Source organism: Melozone crissalis, unplaced genomic scaffold (genome assembly GCF_028551555.1).
Source record: "Melozone crissalis strain CALT ecotype California unplaced genomic scaffold, PUWL_Pcris_2 ptg000084l_1, whole genome shotgun sequence".
Lineage (NCBI taxonomy): Eukaryota > Metazoa > Chordata > Aves > Passeriformes > Passerellidae > Melozone > Melozone crissalis.
This window is the reverse complement of record NW_026535861.1, coordinates 521,914-542,724: the sequence shown is the minus strand read 5'-3', so window position 1 is coordinate 542,724 and position 20,811 is coordinate 521,914.

Below are 20,811 nucleotides of genomic sequence, written 5' to 3'. Positions count from 1 at the left end.
AAGCTTCTTGCTAAGATGTAGACGAGAAGAGAGGCTAAAGACGAAGGTACGGTGCTCTGCAGAGCTAGGCACCGCTCCCGGACCTCTTTCGGCAGAAGGCGCACACCGCAGAGCACTGTGAGCGGCAGAATCGTCTTTGCGCGAAGAAGCAGCTTCTTCGTCTCCGGGAGCCGGAGAGAGCGGCAACTTCGCAAAGGTGATGAAACAAGCTGTACAACACTGCGATTGTGTGCGCAGCTTGCCAACTGAGAGAAAAGAGTACCTGACCACTCTCCTGCCTTTTCAATTCACATGAACTTTCGATTGCAAGCTGTTTTGGACAACTTTCTTTCTCTTCTTGCAAAACACTCGGCAGACCTCCGTGCAGCCTCTAGAACACGATGGGAGATGTTTTCTGTGCTGGCACAGTTTCTCCTTGCCAGACAGAGTGGAAAAGCTTTTTGCTAAGATGTAGACGAGAAGAGAGGCTAAAGACGAAGGTACGGTGCTCTGCAGAGCTAAGCACCGCTCCCGGACCTCTTTCGGCAGAAGGCGCACACCGCAGAGCACTGTGAGCGGCAGAATCGTCTTTGCGCGAAGAAGCAGCTTCTTCGTCTCCGGGAGCCGGAGAGAGCGGCAACTTGGCAAAGGTGATGAAACAAGCTGTACACCACTGCGATTGTGTGCGCAGCTTGCCAAGTGAGAGAAAACAGTACCTGACCACTCTCCTGCCTTTTCTCTTCACATGAACATTCGATTGCAAGCTGTTTTGGACAACTTTCTTTCTCTTCTTGCAAAACACTCGGCAGACCTCCGTGCAGCCTCTAGAACACGATGGGAGATGTTTTCTGTGCTGGCACAGTTTCTCCTTGCCACACACAGTGGAAAAGCTTTTTGCTAAGATGTAGACGAGAAGAGAGGCTAAAGACGAAGGTACGGTGCTCTGCAGAGCTAAGCACCGCTCCCGGGCCTCTTTCGGCAGAAGGCGCACACCGCAGAGCACTGTGAGCGGCAGAATCGTCTTTGCGCGAAGAAGCAGCTTCTTCGTCTCCGGGAGCCGGAGAGAGCGGCAACTTCGCAAAGGTGATGAAACAAGCTGTACAACACTGCGATTGTGTGCGCAGCTTGCCAAGTGAGAGAAAACAGTACCTGACCACTCTCCTGCCTTTTCTATTCACATGAACATTCGATTGCAAGCTGTTTTGGACAACTTTCTTTCTCTTCTTGCAAAACACTCGGCAGACCTCCACGCAGCCTCTAGAACACGATGGGAGATGTTTTCTGTGCTGGCACAGTTTCTCCTTGCCAGACAGAGTGGAAAAGCTTTTTGCTAAGATGTAGACGAGAAGAGAGGCTAAAGAAGCAGGTATGGTGCTCTGCAGAGCTAAGCACCGCTCCCGGGCCTCTTTCGGCAGAAGACACACACCGCAGAGCACTGTGAGCGGCAGAGTGTTTTTTGCGCGAAAAAACAGCTTCTTCGTCTCCGGGAGCCGGAGAGAGCGGCAACTTGGCAAAGGTGATGAAACAAGCTGTACAACACTGCGATTGTGTGCGCAGCTTGCCAAGTGAGAGAAAACAGTACCTGACCACTCTCCTGCCTTTTCTATTCACATGAACATTCGATTGCAAGCTGTTTTGGACAACGTTCTTTCTCTTCTTGCAAAACACTCTGCAGACCTCCGTGCAGCCTCTAGAACACGATGGGAGATGTTTTCTGTGCTGTCACAGTTTCTCCTTGCCAGACAGAGTGGAAAAGCTTTTTGCTAAGATGTAGACGAGAAGAGAGGCTAAAGACGAAGGTACGGTGCTCTGCAGAGCTAAGCACCGCTCCCGGGCGTCTTTCGATAGAAGGCGCACACCGCAGAGCACTGTGAGCGGCAGAATCGTCTTTGCGCGAAGAAGCAGCTTCTTCGTCTCCGGGAGCCGGAGAGAGCGACAACTTGGCAAAGGTGATGAAACAAGCTGTACAACACTGCGATTGTGTGCGCAGCTTGCCAAGTGAGAGAAAACAGTACCTGACCACTCTCCTGCCTTTTTTAATCACATGAACATTCGATTGCAAGCTGTTTTGGACAACTTTCTTTCTCTTCTTGCAAAACACTCGGCAGACCTCCGTGCAGCCTCTAGAACACGATGGGAGATGTTTTCTGTGCTGGCACAGTTTCTCCTTGCCAGACAGAGTGGAAAACCTCTTTGCTAAGATGTAGACGAGAAGAGAGGCTAAAGACGAAGGTACGGTGCTCTGCAGAGCTAAGCACCGCTCCCGGGCCTCTTTCGGCAGAAGGCGCACACCGCAGAGCACTGTGAGCGGCAGACTCGTCTTTGCGCGAAGAAGCAGCTTCTTCGTCTCCGGGAGCCGGAGAGAGCGGCAACTTCGCAAAGGTGATGAAACAAGCTATACAACACTGCGATTGTGTGCGCAGCTTGCCAACTGAGAGAAAACAGTACCTGACCACTCTCCTGCCTTTTCTATTCACATGAACATTCGAGTGCAAGCTCTTTTGGACAACTTTCTTTCTCTTCTTGCAAAACACTCGGCAGACCTCCGTGCAGCCTCTAGAACACGATGGGAGATGTTTTCTGTGCTGGCACAGTTTCTCCTTGCCAGACAGAGTGGAAAAGCTTTTTGCTAAGATGTAGACGAGAAGAGAGGCTAAAGACGAAGGTACGGTGCTCTGCAGAGCTAAGCACCGCTCCCGGGCGTCTTTCGGCAGAAGGCGCACACCGCAGACCACTGTGAGCGGCAGAATCGTCTTTGCGCGAAGAAGCAGCTTCTTCGTCTCCGGGAGCCGGAGAGAGCGGCAACTTGGCAAAGGTGATGAAACAAGCTGTACAACACTGCGATTGTGTGCGCAGCTTGCCAACTGAGAGAAAACAGTACCTGACAACTCTCCTGCCTTTTCTATTCACATGAACATTCGATTGCAAGCTGTTTTGGACAACTTTTTTTCTCTTCTTGCAAAACACTCAGCAGACCTCCGTGCAGCCTCTAGAACACGATGGGAGATGTTTTCTGTGCTGGCACAGTTGCTCCTTGCCAGACAGAGTGGAAAAGCTTTTTGCTAAGATGTAGACGAGAAGAGAGGCTAAAGACGAAGGTACGGTGCTCTGCAGAGCTAAGCACCGCTCCCGGACCTCTTTCGGCAGAAGGCGCACACCGCAGAGCACTGTGAGCGGCAGAATCGTCTTTGCGCGAAGAAGCAGCTTCTTCGTCTCCGGGAGCCGGAGAGAGCGGCAACTTGGCAAAGGTGATGAAACAAGCTGTACAACACTGCGATTGTGTGCGCAGCTTGCCAACTGAGAGAAAACAGTACCTGACCACTCTCCTGCCTTTTCTATTCACATGAACATTCGATTGCAAGCTGTTTTGGACAACTTTCTTTCTCTTCTTGCAAAACACTCGGCAGACCTCCGTGCAGCCTCTAGAACACGATGGGAGATGTTTTCTGTGCTGGCACAGTTTCTCCTTGCCAGACAGAGTGGAAAAGCTTCTTGCTAAGATGTAGACGAGAAGAGAGGCTAAAGACGAAGGTACGGTGCTCTGCAGAGCTAGGCACCGCTCCCGGACCTCTTTCGGCAGAAGGCGCACACCGCAGAGCACTGTGAGCGGCAGAATCGTCTTTGCGCGAAGAAGCAGCTTCTTCGTCTCCGGGAGCCGGAGAGAGCGGCAACTTCGCAAAGGTGATGAAACAAGCTGTACAACACTGCGATTGTGTGCGCAGCTTGCCAACTGAGAGAAAACAGTACCTGACCACTCCCCTGCCTTTTCTATTCACATGAACATTCGATTGCAAGCTGTTTTGGACAACTTTCTTTCTCTTCTTGCAAAACACTCGGCAGACCTCCGTGCAGCCTCTAGAACACGATGGGAGATGTTTTTTGTGCTGGCACAGTTTCTCCTTGCCAGACAGAGTGGAAAAGCTTTTTGCTAAGATGTAGACGAGAAGAGAGGCTAAAGACGAAGGTACGGTGCTCTGCAGAGCTAAGCACCGCTCCCGGACCTCTTTCGGCAGTAGGCGCACACCGCAGAGCACTGTGAGCGGCAGAATCGTCTTTGCGCGAAGAAGCAGCTTCTTCGTCTCCGGGAGCCGGAGAGAGCGGCAACTTGGCAAAGGTGATGAAACAAGCTGTACAACACTGCGATTGTGTGCGCAGCTTGCCAACTGAGAGAAAACAGTACGTGACCACTCTCCTGCCTTTTCTATTCACATGAACTTTCGATTGCAAGCTGTTTTGGACAACTTTCTTTCTCTTCTTGCAAAACACTCGGCAGACCTCCGTGCAGCCTCTAGAACACGATGGGAGATGTTTTTTGTGCTGGCAAAGTTTCTCCTTGCCAGACAGAGTGGAAAACCTTTTTGCTAAGATGTAGACGAGAAGAGAGGCTAAAGACGAAGGTACGGTGCTCTGCAGAGCTAAGCACCGCTCCCGGACCTCTTTCGGCAGAAGGCGCACACCGCAGAGCACTGTGAGCGGCAGAATCGTCTTTGCGCGAAGAAGCAGCTTCTTCGTCTCCGGGAGCCGGAGAGAGCGGCAACTTGGCAAAGGTGATGAAACAAGCTGTACAACACTGCGATTGTGTGCGCAGCTTGCCAACTGAGAGAAAACAGTACCTGACCACTCTCCTGCCTTTTCTCTTCACATGAACATTCGATTGCAAGCTGTTTTGGACAACTTTCTTTCTCTTCTTGCAAAACACTCGGCAGACCTCCGTGCAGCCTCTAGAACACGATGGGAGATGTTTTCTGTGCTGGCACAGTTTCTCCTTGCCAGACAGAGTGGAAAACCTTTTTGCTAAGATGTAGACGAGAAGAGAGGCTAAAGACGAAGGTACGGTGCTCTGCAGAGCTAAGCACCGCTCCCGGACCTCTTTCGGCAGAAGGCGCACACCGCAGAGCACTGTGAGCGGCAGAATCGTCTTTGCGCGAAGAAGCAGCTTCTTCGTCTCCGGGAGCCGGAGAGAGCGGCAACTTGGCAAAGGTGATGAAACAAGCTGTACACCACTGCGATTGTGTGCGCAGCTTGCCAAGTGAGAGAAAACAGTACCTGACCACTCTCCTGCCTTTTCTCTTCACATGAACATTCGATTGCAAGCTGTTTTGGACAACTTTCTTTCTCTTCTTGCAAAACACTCGGCAGACCTCCGTGCAGCCTCTAGAACACGATGGGAGATGTTTTCTGTGCTGGCACAGTTTCTCCTTGCCAGACAGAGTGGAAAACCTTTTTGCTAAGATGTAGACGAGAAGAGAGGCTAAAGACGAAGGTACGGTGCTCTGCAGAGCTAAGCACCGCTCCCGGGCCTCTTTCGGCAGAAGGCGCACACCGCAGACCACTGTGAGCGGCAGAATCGTCTTTGCGCGAAGAAGCAGCTTCTTCGTCTCCGGGAGCCGGAGAGAGCGGCAACATCGCAAAGGTGATGAAACAAGCTGTACAACACTGCGATTGTGTGCGCAGCTTGCCAAGTGAGAGAAAACAGTACCTGACCACTCTCCTGCCTTTTCTATTCACATGAACATTCGATTGCAAGCTGTTTTGGACAACTTTCTCTTCTTGCAAAACACTCGGCAGACCTCCACGCAGCCTCTAGAACACGATGGGAGATGTTTTCTGTGCTGGCACAGTTTCTCCTTGCCAGACAGAGTGGAAAAGCTTTTTGCTAAGATGTAGACGAGAAGAGAGGCTAAAGAAGCAGGTATGGTGCTCTGCAGAGCTAAGCACCGCTCCCGGGCCTCTTTCGGCAGAAGACACACACCGCAGAGCACTGTGAGCGGCAGAGTGTTTTTTGCGCGAAAAAACAGCTTCTTCGTCTCCGGGAGCCGGAGAGAGCGGCAACTTGGCAAAGGTGATGAAACAAGCTGTACAACACTGCGATTGTGTGCGCAGCTTGCCAAGTGAGAGAAAACAGTACCTGACCACTCTCCTGCCTTTTCTATTCACATGAACATTCGATTGCAAGCTCTTTTGGACAACTTTCTCTCTCTTCTTGCAAAACACTCGGCAGACCTCCGTGCAGCCTCTATAACACGATGGGAGATGTTTTCTGTGCTGGCACAGTTTCTCCTTGCCAGACAGAGTGGAAAAGCTTTTTGCTAAGATGTAGACGAGAAGAGAGGCTAAAGACGAAGGTACGGTGCTCTGCAGAGCTAAGCACTGCTCCCGGACCTCTTTCGGCAGAAGGCGCACACCGCAGAGCACTGTGAGCGGCAGAATCATCTTTTCGCGAAGAAGCAGCTTCTTCGTCTCCGGGAGCCGGAGAGAGCGGCAGCTTCGCAAAGGTGATGAAACAAGCTGTACAACACTGCGATTGTGTGCGCAGCTTGCCAAGTGAGAGAAAACAGTACCTGACCACTCTCCTGCCTTTTCGAATCACATGAACATTCGATTGCAAGCTGTTTTGGACAACTTTCTTTCTCTTCTTGCAAAATACTCTGCAGACCTCCGTGCAGCCTCTAGAACACGATGGGAGATGTTTTCTGTGCTGGCACAGTTTCTCCTTGCCAGACAGAGTGGAAAAGCTTTTTGCTAAGATGTAGACGAGAAGAGAGGCTAAAGACGAAGGTACGGTGCTCTGCAGAGCTAAGCACCGCTCCCGGACCTCTTTCGGCAGAAGGCGCACACCGCAGAGCACTGTGAGCGGCAGAATCGTCTTTGCGCGAAGAAGCAGCTTCTTCGTCTCTGGGTGCCGGAGAGAGCAGCAGCTTCGCAAAGGTGATGAAACAAGCTGTACAACACTGCGATTGTGTGCGCAGCTTGCCAACTGAGAGAAAACAGTACCTGACCACTCTCCTGCCTTTTCTATTCACATGAACATTCGATTGCAAGCTGTTTTGGACAACTTTCTTTCTCTTCTTGCAAAACACTCGGCAGACCTCCGTGCAGCTTCTAGAACACGATGGGAGATGATTTCTGTGCTGGCACAGTTTCTCCTTGCCAGACAGAGTGGAAAAGCTTTTTGCTAAGATGTAGACGAGAAGAGAGGCTAAAGACGAAGGTACGGTGCTCTGCAGAGCTAAGCACCGCTCCCGGGCCTCTTTCGGCAGAAGGCGCACACCGCAGAGCACTGTGAGCGGCAGAATCGTCTTTGCGCGAAGAAGCAGCTTCTTCGTCTCCGGGAGCCGGAGAGAGCGGCAGCTTCGCAAAGGTGATGAAACAAGCTGTACAACACTGCGATTGTGTGCGCAGCTTGCCAACTGAGAGAAAACAGTACCTGACCACTCTCCTGCCTTTTCTATTCACATGAACATTCGATTGCAAGCTGTTTTGGACAACTTTCTTTCTCTTCTTGCAAAACACTCGGCAGACCTCCGTGCAGCCCCTAGAACACGATGGGAGATGTTTTCTGTGCTGGCCCAGTTTCTCCTTGCCAGACAGAGTGGAAAAGCTTTTTGCTAAGATGTAGACGAGAAGAGAGGCTAAAGACGAAGGTACGGTGCTCTGCAGAGCTAAGCAGAGCTCCCGGGCCTCTTTCGGCAGAAGGCGCACACCGCAGAGCACTATGAGCGGCAGAATCGTCTTTGCGCGAAGAAGCAGCTTCTTCGTCTCCGGGAGCCGGAGAGAGCGGCAACTTCGCAAAGGTGATGAAACAAGCTGTACAACACTGCGATTGTGTGCGCAGCTTGCCAACTGAGAGAAAACAGTACCTGACCACTCTCCTGCCTTTTCTATTCACATGAACATTCGATTGCAAGCTGTTTTGGACAACTTTATTTCTCTTGTTGCAAAACACTCGGCAGACCTCCGTGCAGCCTCTAGAACACGATGGGAGATGTTTTCTGTGCCTTCAAAGAATCTCCTTGCCAGACAGAGTGGAAAAGCTTTTTGCTAAGATGTAGACGAGAAGAGAGGCTAAAGACGAAGGTACGGTGCTCTACAGAGCTAAGCAGAGCTCCCGGGCCTCTTTCGGCAGAAGGCGCACACCGCAGAGCACTATGAGCGGCAGAATCGTCTTTGCGCGAAGAAGCAGCTTCTTCGTCTCCGGGAGCCGGAGAGAGCGGCAACTTCGCAAAGGTGATGAAACAAGCTGTACAACACTGCGATTGTGTGCGCAGCTTGCCAAGTGAGAGAAAACAGTACCTGACCACTCTCCTGCCTTTTCTATTCACATGAACATTCGATTGCAAGCTGTTTTGGACAACTTTCTTTCTCTTCTTGCAAAACACTCGGCAGTCCTCCGTGCAGCCTCTAGAACACGATGGGAGATGTTTTCTGTGCTGGCACAGTTTCTCCTTGCCAGACAGAGTGGAAAAGCTTTTTGCTAAGATGTAGACGAGAAGAGAGGCTAAAGACGAAGGTACGGTGCTCTGCAGAGCTAAGCACCGCTCCCGGGCCTCTTTCGGCAGAAGCCGCACACCGCAGAGCACTGTGAGCGGCAGAATCGTCTTTGCGCGAAGAAGCAGCTTCTTCGTCTCCGGGAGCCGGAGAGAGCGGCAGCTTCCCAAAGGTGATGAAACAAGCTGTACAACACTGCGATTGTGTGCGCAGCTTGCCAACTGAGAGAAAACAGTACCTGACCACTCTCCTGCCTTTTCTATTCACATGAACATTCGATTGCAAGCTGCTTTGGACAACTTTCTTTCTCTTCTTGCAAAACACTCGGCAGACCTCCGTGCAGCCTCTAGAACACGATGGGAGATGTTTTCTGTGCTGGCACAGTTTCTCCTTGCCAGACAGAGTGGAAAAGCTTTTTGCTAAGATGTAGACGAGAAGAGAGGCTAAAGACGAAGGTACGGTGCTCTGCAGAGCTAAGCACCGCTCCCGGGCCTCTTTCGGCAGAAGGCGCACACCGCAGAGCACTGTGAGCGGCAGAATCGTCTTTGCGCGAAGAAGCAGCTTCTTCGTCTCCGGGAGCCGGAGAGAGCGGCAGCTTCGCAAAGGTGATGAAACAAGCTGTACAACACTGCGATTGTGTGCGCAGCTTGCCAACTGAGAGAAAACAGTACCTTACCACTCTCCTGCCTTTTCTATTCACATGAACATTCGATTGCAAGCTGTTTTGGACAACTTTCTTTCTCTTCTTGCAAAACATTCGGCAGTCCTCCGTGCAGCCTCTAGAACACGATGGGAGATGTTTTCTGTGCTGGCACAGTTTCTCCTTGCCAGACAGAGTGGAAAAGCTTTTTGCTAAGATGTAGACGAGAAGAGAGGCTAAAGACGAATGTACGGTGCTCTGCAGAGCTAAGCACCGCTCCCGGGCCTCTTTCGGCAGAAGGCGCACACCGCAGAGCACTGTGAGCGGCAGAATCGTCTTTGCGCGAAGAAGCAGCTTCTTCGTCTCCGGGAGCCGGAGAGAGCGGCAACTTGGCAAAGGTGATGAAACAAGCTGTACAACACTGCGATTGTGTGCGCAGCTTGCCAACTGAGAGAAAACAGTACCTGACCACTCTCCTGCCTTTTCTATTCACATGAACATTCGATTGCAAGCTGTTTTGGACTACTTTCATTCTCTTCTTGCAAAATACTCTGCAGACCTCCGTGCAGCCTCTAGAACACGATGGGAGATGTTTTCTGTGCTGGCACAGTTTCTCCTTGCCAGACAGAGTGGAAAAGCTTTTTGCTAAGATGTAGACGAGAAGAGAGGCTAAAGACGAAGGTACGGTGCTCTGCAGAGCTAAGCACCGCTTCCGGACCTCTTTCGGCAGAAGGCGCACACCGCAGAGCACTGTGAGCGGCAGAATCGTCTTTGCGCGAAGAAGCAGCTTCTTCGTCTCTGGGAGCCGGAAAGAGCGGCAGCTTCGCAAAGGTGATGAAACAAGCTGTACAACACTGCGATTGTGTGCGCAGCTTGCCAACTGAGAGAAAACAGTACCTGACCACTCTCCTGCCTTTTCTATTCACATGAACATTCGATTGCAAGCTCTTTTGGACAACTTTCTCTCTCTTCTTGCAAAACACTCGGCAGACCTCCGTGCAGCCTCTAGAACACGATGGGAGATGTTTTCTGTGCTGGCACAGTTTCTCCTTGCCAGACAGAGTGGAAAAGCTTTTTGCTAAGATGTAGACGAGAAGAGAGGCTAAAGACGAAGATACGGTGCTCTGCAGAGCTAAGCCCCGCTCCCGGGCGTCTTTCGGCAGAAGGCGCACACCGCAGAGCACTGTGAGCGGCAGAATCGTCTTTGCGCGAAGAAGCAGCTTCTTCGTCTCCGGGAGCCGGAGAGAGCGGCAGCTTCGCAAAGGTGATGAAACAAGCTGTACAACACTGCGATTGTGTGCGCAGCTTGCCAACTGAGAGAAAACAGTACCTGACCACTCTCCTGCCTTTTCTATTCACATGAACATTCGATTGCAAGCTGTTTTGGACAACTTTCTTTCTCTTCTTGCAAAATACTCTGCAGACCTCCGTGCAGCCTCTAGAACACGATGGGAGATGTTTTCTGTGCTGGCACAGTTTCTCCTTGCCAGACAGAGTGGAAAAGCTTTTTGCTAAGATGTAGACGAGAAGAGAGGCTAAAGACGAAGGTACGGTGCTCTGCAGAGCTAAGCACCGCTCCCGGACCTCTTTCGGCAGAAGGCGCACACCGCAGAGCACTGTGAGCGGCAGAATCGTCTTTGCGCGAAGAAGCAGCTTCTTCGTCTCTGGGTGCCGGAGAGAGCAGCAGCTTCGCAAAGGTGATGTAACAAGCTGTACAACACTGCGATTGTGTGCGCAGCTTGCCAACTGAGAGAAAACAGTACCTGACCACTCTCCTGCCTTTTCTATTCACATGAACATTCGATTGCAAGCTGTTTTGGACAACTTTCTTTCTCTTCTTGCAAAACACTCGGCAGACCTCCGTGCAGCTTCTAGAACACGATGGGAGATGTTTCCTGTGCTGGCACAGTTTCTCCTTGCCAGACAGAGTGGAAATGCTTTTTGCTAAGATGTAGACGAGAAGAGAGGCTAAAGACGAAGGTACGGTGCTCTGCAGAGCTAAGCAGAGCTCCCAGGCCTCTTTCGGCAGAAGGCGCACACCGCAGAGCACTATGAGCGGCAGAATCGTCTTTGCGCGAAGAAGCAGCTTCTTCGTCTCCGGGAGCCGGAGAGAGCGGCAACTTCGCAAAGGTGATGAAACAAGCTGTAAAACACTGCGATTGTGTGCGCAGCTTGCCAACTGAGAGAAAACAGTACCTGACCACTCTCCTGCCTTTTCTATTCACATGAACATTCGATTGCAAGCTGTTTTGGACAACTTTCTTTCTCTTCTTGCAAAACACTCGGCAGACCTCCGTGCAGCCTCTAGAACACGATGGGAGATGTTTTCTGTGCCTTCAAAGAATCTCCTTGCCAGAGAGAGTGGAAAAGCTTTTTGCTAAGATGTAGACGAGAAGAGAGGCTAAAGACGAAGGTACGGTGCTCTGCAGAGCTAAGCACCGCTCCCGGACCTCTTTCGGCAGAAGGCGCACAACGCAGAGCACTGTGAGCGGCAGAATCGTCTTTGCGCGAAGAAGCAGCTTCTTCGTCTCCGGGAGCCGGAGAGAGCGGCAGCTTCCCAAAGGTGATGAAACAAGCTGTACAACACTGCGATTGTGTGCGCAGCTTGCCAAGTGAGAGAAAACAGTACCTGACCACTCTCCTGCCTTTTCTATTCACATGAACATTCGATTGCAAGCTGTTTTGGACAACTTTCTTTCTCTTCTTGCAAAACACTCGGCAGACCTCCGTGCAGCCTCTAGAACACGATGGGAGATGTTTTCTGTGTTGGCCCAGTTTCTCCTTGCCAGACAGAGTGGAAAAGCTTTTTGCTAAGATGTAGACGAGAAGAGAGGCTAAAGACGAAGGTACGGTGCTCTGCAGAGCTAAGCACCGCTCCCGGGCCTCTTTCGGCAGAAGGCGCACACCGCAGAGCACTATGAGCGGCAGAATCGTCTTTGCGCGAAGAAGCAGCTTCTTCGTCTCCGGGAGCCGGAGAGAGCGGCAGCTTCGCAAAGGTGATGAAACAAGCTGTACAACACTGCGATTGTGTGCGCAGCTTGCCAACTGAGAGAAAACAGTACCTGACCACTCTCCTGCCTTTTCTATTCACATGAACATTCGATTGGAAGCTGTTTTGGACAACTTTCTTTCTCTTCTTGCAAAACACTCGGCAGACCTCCGTGCAGCCTCTAGAACACGATGGGAGATGTTTTTTGTGCTGGCACAGTTTCTCCTTGCCAGACAGAGTGGAAAAGCTTTTTGCTAAGATGTAGACGAGAAGAGAGGCTAAAGACGAAGGTACGGTGCTCTGCAGAGCTAAGCACCGCTCCCGTGCCTCTTTCGGCAGAAGGCGCACACCGCAGAGCACTGTGAGCGGCAGAATCGTCTTTGCGCGAAGAAGCAGCTTCTTCGTCTCCGGGAGCCGGAGAGAGCGGCAGCTTCGCAAAGGTGATGAAACAAGCTGTACACCACTGCGATTGTGTGCGCAGCTTGCCAACTGAGAGAAAACAGTACCTGACAACTCTCCTGGCTTTTCTATTCACATGAACATTCGATTGCAAGCTGTTTTGGACAACTTTCTTTCTCTTCTTGCAAAACAGTCGGCAGCCCTCCGTGCAGCCTCTAGAACACGATGGGAGATGTTTTCTGTGCTGGCACAGTTTCTCCTTGCCAGACAGAGTGGAAAAGCTTTTTGCTAAGATGTAGACGAGAAGAGAGGCTAAAGACGAAGGTACGGTGCTCTGCAGAGCTAAGCACCGCTCCCGGACCTCTTTCGGCAGAAGGCGCACACCGCAGAGCACTGTGAGCGGCAGAATCGTCTTTGCGCGAAGAAGCAGCTTCTTCGTCTCCGGGAGCCGGAGAGAGCGGCAGCTTCGCAAAGGTGATGAAACAAGCTGTACAACACTGCGATTGTGTGCGCAGCTTGCCAACTGAGAGAAAACAGTACCTGACCACTCTCCTGCCTTTTCTATTCACATGAACGTTCGATTGCAAGCGGTTTTGGACAACTTTCTTTCTCTTCTTGCAAAACACTCGGCAGACCTCCGTGCAGCCTCTACAACACGATGGGAGATGTTTTTTGTGCTGGCACAGTTTCTCCTTGCCAGACAGAGTGGAAAAGCATTTTGCTAAGATGTAGACGAGAAGAGAGGCTAAAGAAGCAGGTACGGTGCTCTGCAGAGCTAAGCACAGCTCCCGGGCCTCTTTCGGCAGAAGGCGCACACCGCAGAGCACTGTGAGCGGCAGAATCGTCTTTGCGCGAAGAAGCAGCTTCTTTGTATCCGGGAGCCGGAGAGAGCGGCAGCTTCGCAAAGGTGATGAAACAAGCTGTACAACACTGCGATTGTGTGCGCAGCTTGCCAACTGAGAGAAAACAGTACCTGACCACTCTCCTGCCTTTTGTAATCACATGAACATTCGATTGCAAGCTGTTTTGGACAACTTTCTTTCTCTTCTTGCAAAACACTCGGCAGACCTCCGTGCAGCCTCTGGAACACGATGGGAGATGTTTTCTGTGCTGGCACAGTTTCTCCTTGCCAGACAGAGTGGAAAAGCTTTTTGCTAAGATGTAGACGAGAAGAGAGGCTAAAGACGAAGGTACGGTGCTCTGCAGAGCTAAGCACCGCTCCCGGGCCTCTTTCGGCAGAAGGAGCACACCGCAGAGCACTATGAGCGGCAGAATCGTCTTTGCGCAAAGAAGCAGCTTCTTCGTCTCCGGGAGCCGGAGAGAGCGGCAACTTCGCAAAGGTGATGAAACAAGCTGTACAACACTGCGATTGTGTGCGCAGCTTGCGAAGTGAGAGAAAACAGTACCTGACCACTCTCCTGCCTTTTCTATTCACATGAACATTCGATTGCAAGCTGTTTTGGACAACTTTCTTTCTCTTCTTGCAAAACACTCGGCAGACCTCTGTGCAGCCTCTAGAACACGATGGGAGATGTTTTCTGTGCTGGCACAGTTTCTCCTTGCCAGACAGAGTGGAAAAGCTTTTTGCTAAGATGTAGACGAGAAGAGAGGCTAAAGACGAAGGTACGGTTCTCTGCAGAGCTAAGCACCCCTCCCGGACCTCTTTCGGCAGAAGGCGCACACCGCAGAGCACTGTGAGCGGCAGAATAGTCTACGCGAAGAAGCAGCTTCTTCGTCTCCGGGAGCCGGAGAGAGCGGCAGCTTCGCAAAGGTGATGAAACAAGCTGTACAACACTGCGATTGTGTGCGCAGCTTGCCAAGTGAGAGAAAACAGTACCTGACCACTCTCCTGCCTTTTCTATTCACATGAACATTCGATTGCAAGCTGTTTTGGACAACTTTCTCTCTCTTCTTGCAAAACACTCGGCAGACTTCCGTGCAGCCTCTAGAACACGATGGGAGATGTTTTCTGTGCTGGCACAGTTTCTCCTTGCCAGACAGAGTGGAAAAGATTTTTGCTAAGATGTAGACGAGAAGAGAGGCTAAAGACGAAGGTACGGTGCTCTGCAGAGGTAAGCACCGCTCCCGGACCTCTTTCGGCAGAAGGCGCACACCGCAGAGCACTGTGAGCGGCAGAATCATCTTTGCGCGAAGAAGCAGCTTCTTCGTCTCCGGGAGCCGGAGAGAGCGGCAGCTTAGCAAAGGTGATGAAACAAGCTGTACAACACTGCGATTGTGTGCGCAGCTTGCCAACTGAGAGAAAACAGTACCTGACCACTCTCCTGCCTTTTCTATTCACATGAACATTCGATTGCAAGCTGTTTTGGACAACTTTCTCTCTCTTCTTGCAAAACACTCGGCAGACCTCCGTGCAGCCTCTATAACACGATGGGAGATGTTTTCTGTGCTGGCACAGTTTCTCCTTGCCAGACAGAGTGGAAAAGGTTTTTGCTAAGATGTAGACGAGAAGAGAGGCTAAAGACGAAGATACGGTGCTCTGCAGAGCTAAGCACCGCTCCCGGACCTCTTTCGGCAGAAGGCGCACACCGCAGAGCACTGTGAGCGGCAGAATCGTCTTTGCGCGAAGAAGCAGCTTCTTCGTCTCCGGGAGCCGGAGAGAGCGGCAGCTTCGCAAAGGTGATGAAACAAGCTGTACAACACTGCGATTGTGTGCGCAGCTTGCCAAGTGAGAGAAAACAGTACCTGACCACTCTCCTGCCTTTTCTTTTCACATTAACATTCGATTGCAAGCTGTTTTGGACAACTTTCTTTCTCTTCTTGCAAAACACTCGGCAGACCTCCGTGCAGCCCCTAGAACACGATGGGAGATGTTTTCTGTGCTGGCACAGTTTCTCCTTGCCAGACAGAGTGGAAAAGCTTTTTGCTAAGATGTAGACGAGAAGAGAGGCTAAAGACGAAGGTACGGTGCTCTGCAGAGCTAAGCACAGCTCCCGGGCCTCTTTCGGCAGAAGGCGCACACCGCAGAGCACTGTGAGCGGCAGAATCGTCTTTGCGCGAAGAAGCAGCTTCTTCGTCTCCGGGAGCCGGAGAGAGCGGCAACTTCGCAAAGGTGATGAAACAAGCTGTAAAACACTGCGATTGTGTGCGCAGCTTGCCAAGTGAGAGAAAACAGTACCTGACCACTCTCCTGCCTTTTCTATTCACATGAACATTCGATTGCAAGCTGTTTTGGACAACTTTCTTTCTCTTCTTGCAAAACACTCGGCAGACCTCCGTGCAGCCTCTAGAACACGATGGGAGATGTTTTCTGTGCCTTCAAAGAATCTCCTTGCCAGACAGAGTGGAAAAGCTTTTTGCTAAGATGTAGACGAGAAGAGAGGCTAAAGACGAAGGTACGGTGCTCTGCAGAGCTAAGCACCGCTCCCGCACCTCTTTCGGCAGAAGGCGCACACCGCAGAGCACTGTGAGCGGCAGAATCGTCTTTGCGCGAAGAAGCAGCTTCTTCGTCTCCGGGAGCCGGAGAGAGCGGCAGCTTCCCAAAGGTGATGAAACAAGCTGTACAACACTGCGATTGTGTGCGCAGCTTGCCAAGTGAGAGAAAACAGTACCTGACCACTCTCCTGCCTTTTCTATTCACATGAACATTCGATTGCAAGCTGTTTTGGACAACTTTCTTTCTCTTCTTGCAAAACACTCGGCAGCCCTCCGTGCAGCCTCTAGAACACGATGGGAGATGTTTTCTGTGCTGGCACAGTTTCTCCTTGCCAGACAGAGTGGAAAAGCTTTTTGCTAAGATGTAGACGAGAAGAGAGGCTAAAGACGAAGGTACGGTGCTCTGCAGAGCTAAGCACCGCTCCCGGACCTCTTTCGGCAGAAGGCGCACACCGCAGAGAACTGTGAGCGGCAGAATCGTCTTTGCGGGAAGAAGCAGCTTCTTCGTCTCCGGGAGCCGGAGAGAGCGGCAGCTTCGTAAAGGTGATGAAACAAGCTGTACAACACTGCGATTGTGTGCGCAGCTTGCCAACTGAGAGAAAACAGTACCTGACCACTCTCCTGCATTTTGTAATCACATGAACTTTCGATTGCAAGCTGTTTTGGACAACTTTCTTTCTCTTCTTGCAAAACACTCGGCAGACCTCCGTGCAGCCTCTGGAACACGATGGGAGATGTTTTTTGTGCTGGCACAGTTTCTCCTTGCCAGACAGAGTGGAAAAGCATTTTGCTAAGATGTAGACGAGAAGAGAGGCTAAAGACGAAGGTACGGTGCTCTGCTGAGCTAAGCACAGCTCCCGGGCCTCTTTCGGCAGAAGGCGCACACCGCAGAGCACAGTGAGCGGCAGAATCGTCTTTGCGCGAAGAAGCAGCTTCTTCGTCTCCGGGAGCCGGAGAGAGCGGCAACTTCGCAAAGGTGATGAAAGAAGCTGTACACCACTGCGATTGTGTGCGCAGCTTGCCAACTGAGAGAAAACAGTACCTGACCACTCTCCTGCCTTTTCTATTCACATGAACATTCGATTGCAAGCTGTTTTGGACAACTTTCTTTCTCTTATTGGAAAACACTCGGCAGACCTCCGTGCAGCCTCTAGAACACGATGGGAGATGTTTTTTGTGCTGGCACAGTTTCTCCTTGCCAGACAGAGTGGAAAAGGTTTTTGCTAAGATGTAGACGAGAAGAGAGGCTAAAGACGAAGGTACGGTGCTCTGCAGAGCTAAGCACAGCTCCCGGGCCACTTTCGGCAGAAGGCGCACACCGCAGAGCACAGTGAGCGGCAGAATCGTCTTTGCGCGAAGAAGCAGCTTCTTCGTCTCCGGGAGCCGGAGAGAGCGGCAACTTCGCAAAGGTGATGAAACAAGCTGTACAACACTGCGATTGTGTGCGCAGCTTGCCAAGTGAGAGAAAACAGTACCTGACCACTCTCCTGCCTTTTCTATTCACATGAACATTCGATTGCAAGCTGTTTTGGACAACTTTCTTTCTCTTCTTGCAAAACACTCGGCAGACCTCCGTGCAGCCTCTAGAACACGATGGGAGATTTTTTTTTGTGCTGGCACAGTTTCTCCTTGCCAGACAGAGTGGAAAAGCATTTTGCTAAGATGTAGACGAGAAGAGAGGCTAAAGAAGCAGGTACGGTGCTCTGCAGAGCTAAGCACAGCTCCCGGGCCTCTTTCGGCAGAAGGCGCACACCGCAGAGCACTGTGAGCGGCAGAATCGTCTTTGCGCGAAGAAGCAGCTTCTTCGTCTCCGGGAGCCGGAGAGAGCGGCAGCTTCGCAAAGGTGATGGAACAAGCTGTACAACACTGCGATTGTGTGCGCAGCTTGCCAACTGAGAGAAAACAGTACCTGACCACTCTCCTGCCTTTTCTATTCACATGAACATTCGATTGCAAGCTGTTTTGGACAACTTTCTTTCTCTTCTTGCAAAACACTCGGCAGACCTCCGTGCAGCCTCTAGAACACGATGGGAGATGTTTTCTGTGCTGGCACAGTTTCTCCTTGCCAGACAGAGTGGAAAAGCTTTTTGCTAAGATGTAGACGAGAAGAGAGGCTAAAGACGAAGGTACGGTGCTCTGCAGTGTTAGGCACCGCTCCCGGGCGTCTTTCGGCAGAAGGCGCACACCGCAGAGCACTGTGAGCGGCAGAATCGTCTTTGCGCGAAGAAGCAGCTTCTTCGTCTCCGGGAGCCGGAGAGAGCGGCAGCTTCGCAAATTTGATGAAACAAGCTGTACAACACTGCGATTGTGTGCGCAGCTTGCCAACTGAGAGAAAACAGTACCTGACCACTCTCCTGCCTTTTCTATTCACATGAACATTCGATTGCAAGCTGTTTTGGACAACTTTCTTTCTCTTCTTGCAAAACACTCGGCAGACCTCCGTGCAGCCTCTAGAACACGATGGGAGATGTTTTTTGTGCTGGCACAGTTTCTCCTTGCCAGACAGAGTGGAAAAGCTTTTTGCTAAGATGTAGACGAGAAGAGAGGCTAAAGACGAAGGTACGGTGCTCTGCAGAGCTAAGCACCGCTCCCGGACCTCTTTCGGCAGAAGGCGCACACCGCAGAGCACTGTGAGCGGCAGAATCGTCTTTGCGCGAAGAAGCAGCTTCTTCGTCTCCGGGAGCCGGAGAGAGCGGCAGCTTCCCAAAGGTGATGAAACAAGCTGTACAACACTGCGATTGTGTGCGCAGCTTGCCAACTGAGAGAAAACAGTACCTGACCACTCTCCTGCCTTTTCTATTCACATGAACATTCGATTGCAAGCTGTTTTGGACAACTTTCTTTCTCTTCTTGCAAAACACTCGGCAGACCTCCGTGCAGCCTCTAGAACACGATGGGAGATGTTTTCTGTGCTGGCACAGTTTCTCCTTGCCAGACAGAGTGGAAAAGCTTTTTGCTAAGATGTAGACGAGAAGAGAGGCTAAAGACGAAGGTACGGTGCTCTGCAGAGCTAAGAACCGCTCCCGGGCCTCTGTCGGCAGAAGGAGCACACCGCAGAGCACTATGAGCGGCAGAATCGTCTTTGCGCGAAGAAGCAGCTTCTTCGTCTCCGGGAGCCGGAGAGAGCGGCAACTTCGCAAAGGTGATGAAACAAGCTGTACAACACTGCGATTGTGTGCGCAGCTTGCCAACTGAGAGAAAACAGTACCTGACCACTCTCCTGCCTTTTCTATTCACATGAACATTCGATTGCAAGCTGTTTTGGACAACTTTCTTTCTCTTATTGGAAAACACTCGGCAGACCTCCGTGCAGCCTCTAGAACACGATGGGAGATGTTTTTTGTGCTGGCACAGTTTCTCCTTGCCAGACAGAGTGGAAAAGGTTTTTGCTAAGATGTAGACGAGAAGAGAGGCTAAAGACGAAGGTACGGTGCTCTGCAGAGCTAAGCACAGCTCCCGGGCCACTTTCGGCAGAAGGCGCACACCGCAGAGCACAGTGAGCGGCAGAATCGTCTTTGCGCGAAGAAGCAGCTTCTTCGTCTCCGGGAGCCGGAGAGAGCGGCAACTTCGCAAAGGTGATGAAACAAGCTGTACAACACTGCGATTGTGTGCGCAGCTTGCCAAGTGAGAGAAAACAGTACCTGACCACTCTCCTGCCTTTTCTATTCACATGAACATTCGATTGCAAGCTGTTTTGGACAACTTTCTTTCTCTTCTTGCAAAACACTCGGCAGACCTCCGTGCAGCCTCTAGAACACGATGGGAGATTTTTTTTTGTGCTGGCACAGTTTCTCCTTGCCAGACAGAGTGGAAAAGCATTTTGCTAAGATGTAGACGAGAAGAGAGGCTAAAGAAGCAGGTACGGTGCTCTGCAGAGCTAAGCACAGCTCCCGGGCCTCTTTCGGCAGAAGGCGCACACCGCAGAGCACTGTGAGCGGCAGAATCGTCTTTGCGCGAAGAAGCAGCTTCTTCGTCTCCGGGAGCCGGAGAGAGCGGCAGCTTCGCAAAGGTGATGGAACAAGCTGTACAACACTGCGATTGTGTGCGCAGCTTGCCAACTGAGAGAAAACAGTACCTGACCACTCTCCTGCCTTTTCTATTCACATGAACATTCGATTGCAAGCTGTTTTGGACAACTTTCTTTCTCTTCTTGCAAAACACTCGGCAGACCTCCGTGCAGCCTCTAGAACACGATGGGAGATGTTTTCTGTGCTGGCACAGTTTCTCCTTGCCAGACAGAGTGGAAAAGCTTTTTGCTAAGATGTAGACGAGAAGAGAGGCTAAAGACGAAGGTACGGTGCTCTGCAGTGTTAGGCACCGCTCCCGGGCGTCTTTCGGCAGAAGGCGCACACCGCAGAGCACTGTGAGCGGCAGAATCGTCTTTGCGCGAAGAAGCAGCTTCTTCGTCTCCGGGAGACGGAGAGTACGGCAGCTTCGCAAATTTGATGAAACAAGCTGTACAACACTGCGATTGTGTGCGCAGCTTGCCAACTGAGAGAAAACAGTACCTGACCACTCTCCTGCCTTTTCTATTCACATGAACATTCGATTGCAAGCTGTTTTGGACAACTTTCTTTCTCTTCTTGCAAAACACTCGGCAGACCTCCGTGCAGCCTCTAGAACACGATGGGAGATGTTTTTTGTGCTGGCACAGTTTCTCCTTGCCAGACAGAGTGGAAAAGCTTTTTGCTAAGATGTAGACGAGAAGAGAGGCTAAAGACGAAGGTACGGTGCTCTGCAGAGCTAAGCACCGCTCCCGGACCTCTTTCGGCAGAAGGCGCACACCGCAGAGCACTGTGAGCGGCAGAATCGTCTTTGCGCGAAGAAGCAGCTTCTTCGTCTCCGGGAGCCGGAGAGAGCGGCAGCTTCCCAAAGGTGATGAAACAAGCTGTACAACACTGCGATTGTGTGCGCAGCTTGCCAACTGAGAGAAAACAGTACCTGACCACTCTCCTGCCTTTTCTATTCACATGAACATTCGATTGCAAGCTGTTTTGGACAACTTTCTTTCTCTTCTTGCAAAACACTCGGCAGACCTCCGTGCAGCCTCTAGAACACGATGGGAGATGTTTTCTGTGCTGGCACAGTTTCTCCTTGCCAGACAGAGTGGAAAAGCTTTTTGCTAAGATGTAGACGAGAAGAG